Source organism: Lycium barbarum, chromosome 3 (assembly GCF_019175385.1).
Source record: "Lycium barbarum isolate Lr01 chromosome 3, ASM1917538v2, whole genome shotgun sequence".
NCBI lineage: Eukaryota > Viridiplantae > Streptophyta > Magnoliopsida > Solanales > Solanaceae > Lycium > Lycium barbarum.
Window position 1 is genome coordinate 62528906 of NC_083339.1, and position 12623 is coordinate 62541528.

The window sequence follows — 12623 nt, forward strand, 5'->3', positions numbered from 1 at the left end:
CAAGAATTGGTATTCGTGACCCAGCTGTTTCATCCTTATATATGGAGGTGAGAGAGCGTCAATATGAAGAGCCTCAGTTGAGTTACTATAGAGATACACTTCCTGAAAAAGAGAAGTCGCCCTTTGAAGTTTCTACAGAAGGAGTTCTTATGTGTTCCAAATGTTGCAGGACTATGTCGTCAGATTCTAGAAGAAGCTCATTTCACCCAAGGGCAACAAAGATGTATCACGATCTTAAGCAACTATATTGGTGGGATGGAATGAAGAAGGACATAGCAGAATTTGTAGCTCAATATCCAAATTGCCAACAAGTGAAAATTGAGCATCAAAAGCCAGGAGGATCGTTACAACCCATGGAAATTCCAGTATGGAAATGGGAAGCGATCAACATGGATTTCATTATAGGTTTGCCTCACTCCCGACGCAAGTATGACTCCATATGGGTGATCGTGGACAGACTCACGAAATCAGCTCATTTCCTTTCAGTCAGAGCCACATATTCGGCAGAAGATTATGCAAGGTTGTATCTTAAGGAGATCGTGTGACTTCATGGTATCCCAGTATCTATTATTACAGATAGAGGAGCGCAATTTACTGCTAAATTCTGGAAGTCCTTTCAAGAAGGTTTGGGAACTCAAGTGAGACTCAGTACAGCATTTCATCCACAAACGGATGGCCAAGCTGAACATACTATTCAGACCTTGGAAGATATGTTACAGGCATATGTACTAGATTTCGGAGGTAGTTGGATGATCACTTACCCCTTATCGAGTTTGGATACAAAAACAGTTATCATTCCAGCATCCAGATGGCTCCACATGAAGCTCTGTATGGAAGAAAGTGTATATCCCCAATTGGATTGTTTGAAGTAGAAGAGGTACAGCTAATAGGTCCGGAGCTGATTCAACAAGCGTTGGAAAAGATCAAGGTTATCTGAGATCGATTATTGGCAGCCCAAAGTTGCCAAAAATCTTATGCGGACAACCGTCAGCGAGACTTAGAATTTCAAGTTAATGATTGGTTATCTCTAAAAAAGTCACCGATGAAAGGTGTGATGAGATTTGGCAAGAAAGGCAAGCTTAGTCCTCGGTATATTGGGCCTTATAAAATTGTACATAAGGTGGGCCAAGTAGCTTATGAACTGGATTTATCTCTAGACCTTGAATCAGTCCACCCAGTCTTTCATGTGTCAATGCTCCGCAAATGTGTTGGAGATGCAGCTCGAATCGTGTCAGTTAATGATATTCAAGTTACAGAAAAGTTGGCTTATGAAGAGGTGCCTATAGCCATATTAGATCGGCAAGTACGGACACTTAGAAATAAAAAGGTAACCTCGGTTAAGGTCTTGTGGAGAAACAATAACCAGAGGAAATGATTTGGAAAGCATAAGAAAGGATGAAATCCGAATATCCGCAACTGTTTCCACCCCCGGAAGAAGTTCAAAATGAGACGCCATTATCGTAAGGTATGTAATGCTTCTTTTAATGCTTTTGGTCGTGTTGGGCACTATTGTCTTACCATTGTGTTGTAGCCCTATGAGGAGTTATTATTGTGGGTTGTTGTGACAGGATGGTAGTGCCATACTACAGGGCAAACTCTAGCAAAAGTTTTGTAGAACCCCGAGAATTTAACATTCGAGGACGAATGTTCTTAAGGGGGGAGGAATGTTACACCTTCCATTTTGTTGCAAGGAGATTTTGGCTTATTGGCTGTGTGTACCTTCGGTTCGGTAATCCGCACCAGAGTTTTGGACAACATATATTTTACCTTGTATGTGTGCAGGAGTATACGTATGCATTCTTCACATTACGAGGGAATTAGAAGTGAAACGAATCGAATCGGAGCAAAACAGAGCAGTTTAGAAAAACTGCTAAAACCAGTCAACGTCGACGACCCAAAGGACGACCGTCGACAAGTCGCCGAGCCGTCGTCTAGCACCATCAACAGGGACTATCAACCCTGCTCATCGACCCGCGGATCTAGAATTTTCCAGCCCTGATTATAAATATAAGATCCCAGGTTTTTATTCCCTTATTCTCCCAAAAACAAATCCTTCATCTCTCTAGAACTCTCCAAAACCCTCCCTCTATTTCTACAACAAATCTATACTAAAAGACCAAGATTAAAAATAAAGATTAAGAGATTCATATACTAGGAAGCCTATTAGGGTTTGTGAAGAGTAAGAATTTCTTTGGTATTCAAGTGGGGGATTTCATTCTAATAGAGTAGATTGACTCAAGGCTTGTTCCTAAGTAATTAAGGTGAGTTTTATGTTTGTTTCATGTTATTGAGAATATTGAGTGGTTAAAGACTTGGATTATGGAAGAAAGTGGAATATGAGTTTAAATATGGAAATAATGGTATGTTGGGTAGTAATTTAATGTGAATCATGATTCGTAGTATGAGATGAATATAATCTCGTTATAGATGATGCTAATGATGTTGAGGGAATGTTATGTGAGTGCTACACCTTGGAAAATTTTTCGTTAATGCACAGTGAATAGATTGACGAAGGGTGCGACGTATGCGATGTTTTGATAAATAAGAAATAACATTTGATGATTCTAAATGAGATTTCAAAGATCTTGAAGTAAGAGAAGAAAATTTGCCAAGAAAGACAAGGTATGTGTTATGTATCGGAAAGGATTTATGAGTAACAGATTAAGGATGACTTAATCATGTTTTGGAGAAGAGCTATAACATCCCTTAGATTGTTAATGAGGTGATAAACAAGTGTTAAGAAGGTTCCATAAGGATTGGAGAACAAACGAGTCGACGAGAATGAGTTTCAGAAAACTATGGATTGTACGATCCATTATACGGGCCGTAAGTATGGCCGTATAACCTGTCCAGAAAGAGCCTCCGCTGGAACCATTATACGGTCACACATACGGACCGTATAAATTGTACGGACCGTATGTGTGTCCGTATAAATGTGTCGGGACAGAATTTTATGTATTTAATAAGGGACCAAGTTCATTTCATTTCATTTCCCTTCACTCCCCTTCTCTCTAAAACATCTCTCTACACTTCTCCCACAAGAATTCAAGGGATATTAGTGATCAACTACATCAAACCAAGGAAATCAAGTGTAAGAAACTCACTAAAGTTCATCCAAGACAAGAAATCTCTTTGGAAGTGGAACTACGGTTTTTCTCAAAAGAAGTATTTCCACTCAAGGTTCATTCCTACACCATCTAAGGTAATATTTATGGTATTTTCATGTTGTTTAAGGTATTTGAAAGTTGAAACACTTGGATTGTTGTTACGCCCCGTATTTTTATACATTGGGACAACCCGGATTAATTATGATAATTTAGAGCCAAGACTATTCCGGGATTCGAAGTCGGGACTTTTGACCTTTGATTTTATTTCGAGGCATAAGTTATATATGGAATTGTTGGCATTGAACACTTAGGAAAAATTTGGGACCACAATTCATAAATTGGAATTAAAATGTTGCGCAAAAAAATAAAAAAATAAAAAAATAAATTCCTTGGTGGCCATGTAAATGGGAATTGGTCCCACACATTATGTGGCCAATTTTAATTGGTCCACTCCATGTGTGGGCCAAGGACACTTGGACAACAACTATATGAGCCTAAAGTATGACCAAGTAGTCATCTTTTCCCCATTGCAAGACTTAGAAAAAAAAATCAAGGAGTTGAAGACCACCTTCAACACCCCTCTCGGCTACAAACCAAGAAAAACCAAATCCAAATCAAGCCACCCCAAAATTATTTCCTTGGTATAAATCAACTATTTAGAAGTCCCTAAGTAACGTGGAAGAGTTGTTTGGGTCATCCAACCATTAGTTGTGCCCAATTGCAAACCCTAACTATTGAAGGAAGTGAAGAAGGAAGGTAAGCATTCATTATGTTTTTGTGTTATGAAGGTTATATTCATGTTGTAGTATCTTATAGTGGTTGGAAATCATGAAATATAGTATGATTGGGAGTGGGTCGTGTGATGGGTGTTGTTGTGTTGTGATTGAAATTATGAATTAATGTTTAGTTAGTTGATTGGGATCATTGTAAGGTGAAGAACAATTGAGAATCCTCCATATATGTGTATATATAGTGTTGATTAAAATGGGTCACATTATATGACGATGAACGAATGAACGTCGCTTAATGTTTTAATCGCCGTCGCTATGAATCTTATGTTGGAAATGAATGTTTGTTGACTCAAAATGATGTTGTTAATGTGTGGACTGTTTTTTGGAGGTTATTGTATATTTATTGTAATTGGTATATTGATGAGATAGCATTGTTAGAATGTAATTTGAGGATACAAACCATGATTTGGAAATGAAGAAAAAAAATTTTAAAGGGCTGTCTCGGTTGGGGCTGTTTTCGGCCAGCTTGGAAAAAAAAAATCGGGTTGTTGGAAATGTGGTATGAATTTCTTAGAATGCCCTTGAATGTTGTTAGTATGGGTTTGGGTTAATAATCAAATGTACGAACGATATTGTGGCTTTAAAGTAAGCCATGGAATTGAATAATTGGGAAGTTGTCAAATGGCATAAAAGAGAGCTACCATTATTATTTTGCTTTTCGGATTGGTTGTCAATGTTACTAGGTTGGTTATTGTGGTTGTTGTTGTTGATTTTGAGCGAGTTAAATTCTCGGGGTAGCCTATTTACAGGGGAATTGCTGCCCGGATTTCTGTAGAATTAAGGGCGAAATTGGAATTTAATGCCCAAAAAGTCTTTAGCTAATGTTTGGCATTTTATGGCTTGTTTGTAGACCTTGGGCAGCCCGAATCATAGTTTGGACTTAGCTTGAGTTGGATCATATTGGAGAGCGTTTGAGGTATGTAAAGCAACCTTCCTTCTTTTCGCATGCCTTAGTTTCACATAGGCTAGATTGGAGCTTTAAGGGAATTCCAAATTCGAGATCCGAGCATGTTATGATCCATATATATATATTCTTTGGCACTCTTATGTATGTTTTTATGAAATATGAACCATGATGTATTTGAAGTAATCGCTTTCCGAAATTCGCATAGAAAATGTTCGCTTTAAGGAATTTTGTAATCTCTGAATGCCATATTTTTCGCATAGAGGCTCGGATCGCTCCAATAATTTTTATAGGAGTTTGCTTGATGTATAATGGGTATGTTTTTCATAGGCGGACTCAGTTCGGGTCTATACTCGTCCGTGGGTCCCGCGACGCCCTTTATGTAAATTCGACAACTTTGAATCAAAAAGTGATAATTATTATTCCGATTTCAAATATGACTATTTTACTTATCCTTCGGATTTATAATAATGATTTTATGCATATGATTCCTCACTACTCCGCTCGTGCCTACTATGATATCGTTCGCCGGTTCCCGGGCCGGTTCTGTTGTCGTGCGCTTTTTGATATATTCCGGTGTTATGCTGTGTTTATGGTTCACCGTGCTCCTTGCTCGAGGGCCGGGTTCCACTTATGTTTGGCGTTATGCTGTGTTTGGCGTTATGCTGTGTTGTGATGTGTGACGGGGATTCGGAGATTTGAAACTTTCTGGTGTTATGCTGTGTTGTGGCGCCATCAACAGGCGGGCGACCACATTTTCCAGTGCCCTATGCATAATTTATACTTTGGGAATAAACATTTTGATATGTATTATTTTCTATATATCTGATTCGATTATTATTCAGATTTATTTCTGTACCTTCTGCTTTGCATACTCAGTACATATTTCGTACTGACCCCCTTCTCCGGGGGCTGCGTTTCATGCCCGCAGGTACAGACGCACAGCCTGGTGATCCACCTGTTTAGGACACCCTTTCTGCTATTCGGAGTGCTCCTCTCTTTCCGGAGCTTATACTTTTGGTATATATATTTATTAGTGCATTTGTATATATTCGTTCATGGGTACGGCGGGGCCCTGTCCCGTCATATGATTCTGTCGGTCTGTTTAGAGGTCTGTGGACATGTTTGTGGGTTAGGGTCTTTCTGTATGAATGTATGTACATGTCGTTTGGGCGATCCCATACGCCGAGGCGGCCGGTCCGCATATGTTGTTTGGGCGACCCTATACGCCGAGGCGGCCGGTCCGCATATGTTTATATATTGCTTGGTTAGCCCTGTGTGGCTTTCGTTGATATTTTCTGCGTGTAGGGTATATTGGATAGTCCGTAAAACAAAGGAAACTCTGCCGAAATTTTTCTGGAAATTACCTAAATTTGAAATAAAGCCTTGTCGGCTTCCGCCATATACTAGAATGAGTTGATAGAATTTGAGATAATATTTAATAGATGGGTTCGGGTGCCCAGATCGGGCACTAGTCACGGCCTACGGGGTTGGGTCGTGACAATTGTAGAAGAGTATAGAAAAATGGGTCATGAAAGTGAAAATAGTGTCATTTTGAGTGATAGCTTGAATTGAGTCATGATTCCTGATGTGTTGTGATATGGTTAGGTTATAAATGATATTAAGGACATGGGATAAGAATTATATGTGAGAAAACGTACTAGTATATTATGACCATGATTATAGATGAATTGAAGTGGAATTGTGAAATGAGGGTAATGTAGATGAATGAAGATTGTTGATTATGATATTGTGAATGTTATTATAAATGTTTGGGAGTTGATATGCAATATGGGGAAGGTTGTATAAACAAAGGAAATGCTGCCCAATTTTCTCTAGCTTTAGTAAGCACGTTCATATAATCGATTAACTAATGTGAATGCGAATTTTCTTGAGGTAGAAACGTGACCATTGAAAGAGAACAATCAAGTGATGGAAATTATTAAACGACAGAGGTATGTAAGGCTAGTCCTTTCTTTCTAAGGCATGACTCTTATAGTATGAATCCTTCTATCTTTCCATGATTTTCCTACATATCGGGAATTATGAATCTACGAGTATAAAGAGCTTCATACGTGATAAAGAAAAGAGATACGTTACGAGCATGGCAATATTGATGATGAATCTAAGTCTAGAAGTCCTAAAGCTCATGAATGACATTCCTACGAAGATCATGATCCTTATATGATTACTATGATATTATTTCCCCTACCTCTTCATGACTTTCTAACATTCTGGGAACTATGAGTCAACATTGATAAAGATCTTCTTATGAGATAAAGATGAGGAATATGTCATGAAGTTAAGATTCTAAGGTAAGATATGATGTCCATGAAGTTAATCATCCTATTTACGATCCCTTGATGTTGTTCATAGTGTACACACTCACCTTAAAATGTTAATTCCTTCAAGGTGACATATGATGAATGTGATTACTCCATAACGTAATCGGGGGTTCTCGACCTTACGTCACCCCGACATTGTTATAGGTTGCCTATACGCTCTAATGCATGTCAATGTTCCGAAAAGTTACGAGTCTATGTTCATAGGGGGTTCCATATGAGATAAAGGTAAGAGATATGCCATAGATACGATGATGGTAATGATGAGCCTAATTTTAGAGATTATATGTTATATCCCGTGTCTTCGCACATTTGGAAAATTAGAAATAATCTTGACTTGTATAAAATAAGGTTATAATTGGTTACATCTAGCACATGAGTTGGTTGTGAAAGAATATTAATGTGGAAGTGCCGAGGAAGTCTAAGGGCAAATTTGGAATTTTAGAAATTAGTTTCGGGATTTGTAAAACAAGGAATTAAATCCATTGGGCCAAGAAAATTGAAGAGAATAATGAGGCCCAAAAATCATGGGGTGGCCGGCCAACATGCCTTGGCCCAAACCCATGAAGTTGGTCATGTGACTAAGTCATGTGATCAACTTAAAGATAAGAGCTAACTTCATGAAAATTCAAGAAACAAAAAAAAAATTGAAGAACACCCCAAAAGGAGGCTCTCGGGCGAAACCCTTAGGAGAAAAAAAAATTCTAAGTCCTTCAATCTTCTTCTTAAAATCTTGTTCTTCTTGTATTCGTAGTAAGCTCAGGACGCTCTCCAACGCGGTATAATTAGTTAAGCGAGGGAACAACGTTTGCGGCAAGTTGAAGTTCGGAGAAAAAGGTAAGAATTTCTCCCTTATCTTTGTGTTATGAAGGCTTGTTTGTGTTGTAGTATATAGAAATGTGTTGATTGTATGGAAAAATGGAAGTTTGCAAAGTGAGTTTGGAATATGGCTTGTAGCCGTGGGCATGTGTGTATGGTGTGGTTATAATGTGTTGAATTCATGTTATATTCTAGTTGTGATTGTGATGAAATGCATATGGGAATTGAGAGTTGGATGAATTTAATTGATATTGATAAAATAGGCATATGGCCGTAGGGTGTGTTTGGCTTGGGATAGAAATGAATTAAGTTGTTTAGTGTGTAATTGTGATGATCATTGATGAGTTTAGAAGTTGGAAGCATGTTATGAAGTTGTATGCCAAAGGTTTGATGTTTTGCACAAGTTATGACTTTGACGGAAAGTTGTATATTATGTATATCGAGTGTATAACTTGAGGAAATGATATGAAATGTTTCTAAATCTATACTGTGATAATCTTGATTGATAATGAATGTGAAATCATTGATATTAGTTTGAAAGTTTGGGTTGGAGAGAAGGTTATGGCAATTGTCGGCAAGTAGAACTAGTTGTGCAATATTATGTTTTTGATGTTCGTTGTTGATGTTGATGTTGATGTTGTTGTTTGGGTTGTTGTTGATGATTCTGAGCCGAGTTGAATTCTCGGGGGTACTATATGTATAGGGGAAGTGTTGCCGAAATTTCGGTAGACAAATATGAGTTGAATTGAATTTGTAGCATCTATAACTTACAATTGGTAAATGTGACCATTTGCAGATTTTCGACGAAACGGAGAGTGAGCTTGGATAGGCTTAAAAAGCTCAAAAGGTATGTAAAGCTACCCGATCCTTCTTTTGGCATGCCTAAGTGTATTCGAACCGGATTCGGGCCTCGAAAGACTTTCTGCCCATCGGAAATCCGCAAGTGAAAATATCACTTTTTCTTTCGATAAGATTAAACTCTTTTTGGTATGCTTTCTTGAAAATTATGCGAACTTTCCCCTAAACTACTTGGAAAGCTATAGAACGTCCGTAGAACCTTTGTAGGTGATCCCATAAGCTTAAAATATGTAATTTGAGCCCACCGCCTTGCTTGTCCCGAGGTGGGCCCACTATTCCCGGTTTTTCCCGTATTGTACTCCAGTCTTACTTTTGAGTGGTTTTGAAAGAAATGTTTTGACTACCATTCTAATTTCCTAACAAACGTTGTTTCAAATATTCCATTAAGTCTGATAAACTATTTTGATACTCGAAACTCATTTACTATGATCTCTTTCGATTTCATTGGATCGGTTTGTCTTTGATATGCCTCATCGAGTCTATGGAAACATTTATGATATGTTGATTGCATTAGTCTCTCACTACTCCATTCGTGGATGCCCAAATGTTTCCCACACTGAGCCCGGGCCAGGATATGTTGTCAAGCGTGATCCTTTGCATTGTTCGCCGTGCCTCGATGTGAGGGGGCAGGTATACGCGTACATGGGTTTGTGGAGTATGATGTGCCTTGTACGCTTGTTCTGATATGATTTACTATGGCCATCTGATATGACATATTATGTTACGGGGTTATGCCCCTATTCTGATTCTTCTGTGTTGTGACACCAGCGTCGGGAGGGTGGCCACGTTCTGTCTGCCGAGTCCCTTGGCAGGGGCCGGATTTGATATGACATATGTTTCTGTACACACTCCCCATGTTTTGAAAAAATATATATGATACTTTGTATTTTCTGTTTACTTTCTGTACGTTCTATACTAGTTATGATTTTGTTTCTGCAACTCAGGCTTTACATATTCAGTACATATTTCGTACTGACCCCCTTTCCTCGGGGGTTGCGTTTTCATGCCACGCAGGTACTGACGACAGGTTTGCCGATCCGTCTGTCTAGGATATCTTTTCCGCCATTTGGAGCGTTCTTTTATTCAGAGCCATCTTTTGGTACAGTCTGTCACTTCTATATGTGTATATTCTCGTTCATGGGTACGGCGGGGCCCTGTCCCGCCATATGATTCTGTCGGTCCGTTTAGAGGTCTGTAGACATGTTTGTGGGTTGGGATCTTTCTGTAAAGCTGTGTGTATATGTTGTGTTTGGGCGATCCCATTCGCCGCGGCGGCCGGTCCGCATATATTTAAATGTTACTCTGTTGGCCCTGTGTGGCCTTTGTTAGTATTTTCTGCGTGCAGGGTATATGGGATAGTCCGTAAAACAAAGGAAACTCTGCTGAAATTTTTCTGGAAATTATCTAAATTGGAAATAAAGCCTTGTCGGCTTCTGCTATATACTAGAATGTGTTCGAGTGCCCAGATCGGGCACTAGTCACGGCCTACGGGGTTGGGTCGTGACAAAAGTGGTATCAGAGCGGTTCGTCCTCGGAATGTCTACAGACCGTGTCTAGTAGAGTCTTGTTTATCGGTGTGTTGTGCACCACACCTATAAACAGGAGGCTACAGGGCATTTAGGATACTACCATTCTTTCTGTCTTAGATCGTGCGATAGAGCTGTGTTATCAGGATGATTCCTCCCTAACGAATTGTTACATTTGCAGTTATGCCTCCAAAAAAGGCGACAGCGGCCCAAAAGGCCAAGGCAGCAGCTGTGGGAGAGACTAGTCGGGCCCAGAGGGTTACCAGGGCCCATGCTCATATTGCTCCTGATGTTTTGCCCCCGGCAGAGGGCTCTTCCACACCGCCACATGTAGAGGAGATTGGAGCAGCAGCAGCTGCAGGTCGAGGGGCGGCTCCACCGCCAGCTCCCGCAGTTCCAGTACCTGAGCCTCCAGCTCCACGGCCAGGGACTGAGGATCAGACTATGAGAGAGGTAGTCCAGCTATTGACCAGACTTGTGGCAGGACAGGTTCAGGGGCACGGATTGGGAGGTGACCGAGCATATAGGCGTGACAGTTCGAGAGCTCGTGAGTTCTTGACTTGTGGCCCTCCAGAGTTCTTTGGGACAAAGCCCGAGGAGGATCCTGAGGAGTTTATCAGGAAGATGCGGCGCACCTTACATTTGATTAATGCTTCTGCGACAGAGTCAGTCACATTGGCTTCGTACCAGTTGTATGATGTAGCGGCTAATTGGTACAAGTCATGGGAGTTATCCAGAGGCGACGGCGCTCCCCCAGCAGTTTGGGATGATTTTACTCAGGCTTTTCTTAGCCATTTTCTGCCTCCGGAGCTACGGCGGGCCAAGGCTGACAGATTCTTATTGCTGAGACAGAGGGGTTGCAGTGTTCGAGAGTACATTATGGAGTTCGACTCATTGGCCCGATACGCACCTGCTGTGGTAGCTACTATGGCTGACAGGATGCACAGGTACATTATGGGGCTGGACCGTTATTTTGTCGACAACTGTTTGGTATTGGCTGCTCAGCCCGGCATGGATATTGCCCGGATTCAGGCGCACGCCCAGGGCATGGAGGACCGGCATAGGGAGCGTCAGCCTGATAGGAGTCAGGATCGGAGAAAGCCCAAGAGGGCCAGATCGTTTGGGTATTCTGGAGATTTTCGGGGCAGACAACCTCAGCAGCAGCAGCAGCCTAGCAGACATCTATCCCAGCTGGCACAGAGCGCACCTCCACAGCCGACAGGTCGCAAGTTTGATAGCCCAAGGTATTCAGGAGCAGGTCAGAGCTCCAGGGCTTCAGGTTCGCGGACAGACAGGGGTTCTGCTCAGACGAGGCCACCTAGGCCTCAGTGTTCTTATTGTGGCAGGTATCATCCGGGAGAGTGCTACAGAGCCACCGGTGCCTGGTTTTCTTGTGGCCGTCAGGGCCATTCTGTGAGAGATTGCCCGTATAAGGGTAGTTCGGGTGGTGCAGCGCAGCCTACCGGGTCAGCCGCTGGGTCTTCATCTTCATCAGTGGCTATGCGCCTTACGGGGCCAGGTACTTTAGCACGAGCGGGTCGCGGCAGAGGCCGTGGTGGAGCTTCTAGTACTAGCGGTCCTTCGAACCGCATTTATGCTCTGTCCAGCCGCCAGGATCAGGAGGTATCGCCTAATGTCGTTACAGGTACATTATTGGTTTTCTCTCGGTCTGTGTATGCATTGATTGATCCAGGTTCGACTTTGTCATATATTTCGCCTCTGGTTGCTAGTAAAATTGGTATAACGTCTGAACCTATAGAGCCGTTTGAGGTAGCCACACCGATTGGGGACTTTATTGTAGCAAAAAAGGTATATAAAAACTGTTCTATAATTGTATGTGGCCGTGACACTAAGGCAGATCTGGTACAGTTAGATATGGTCGAGTTCGATATTATTATGGGAATGGACTGGCTAGCCTCCTGTTATGCTAATGTTGACCGCCAAAATAAGGTAGTTCGTTTCCAGTTTCCCGGGGAGCCAATTATAGAATGGGCCGGTAATACAGCATCGCCGAAAGGTAAGTTTATTTCATACCTTAAGGCGAATAAAATGATCAGAAAGGGTTATTTTTATCATCTGGTTCGGGTACAAGACTTGACAGCAGAAACGCCGACTCTTCAGTCAGTTCCCGTGGTTAATGAATTTCCGGACGCAAGTTAACGATGATGATTTATACGACACGATGATGAATGCGCTATAATGATACATGTACTATGATTATATATATGAAAAGCCCGGAAGTATGTATGTGATATTGTTGAGCCACTACGTGGTCG

At 41.2% G+C, this 12623-nt stretch overlaps 1 long non-coding RNA gene across 1 annotated transcript; it reads left to right on the forward strand.

Annotated features, from left to right (window-relative positions):
• The first annotated feature begins 3270 nt into the window (after positions 1-3270).
• LOC132633892 (uncharacterized) lies at positions 3271-6227 on the forward strand. The gene is made up of 3 exons (XR_009579916.1): positions 3271-3863; positions 4749-4814; positions 5734-6227. It is a non-coding gene; the product is annotated as an uncharacterized LOC132633892 (long non-coding RNA).
• The last annotated feature ends 6396 nt before the right edge of the window (positions 6228-12623 follow it).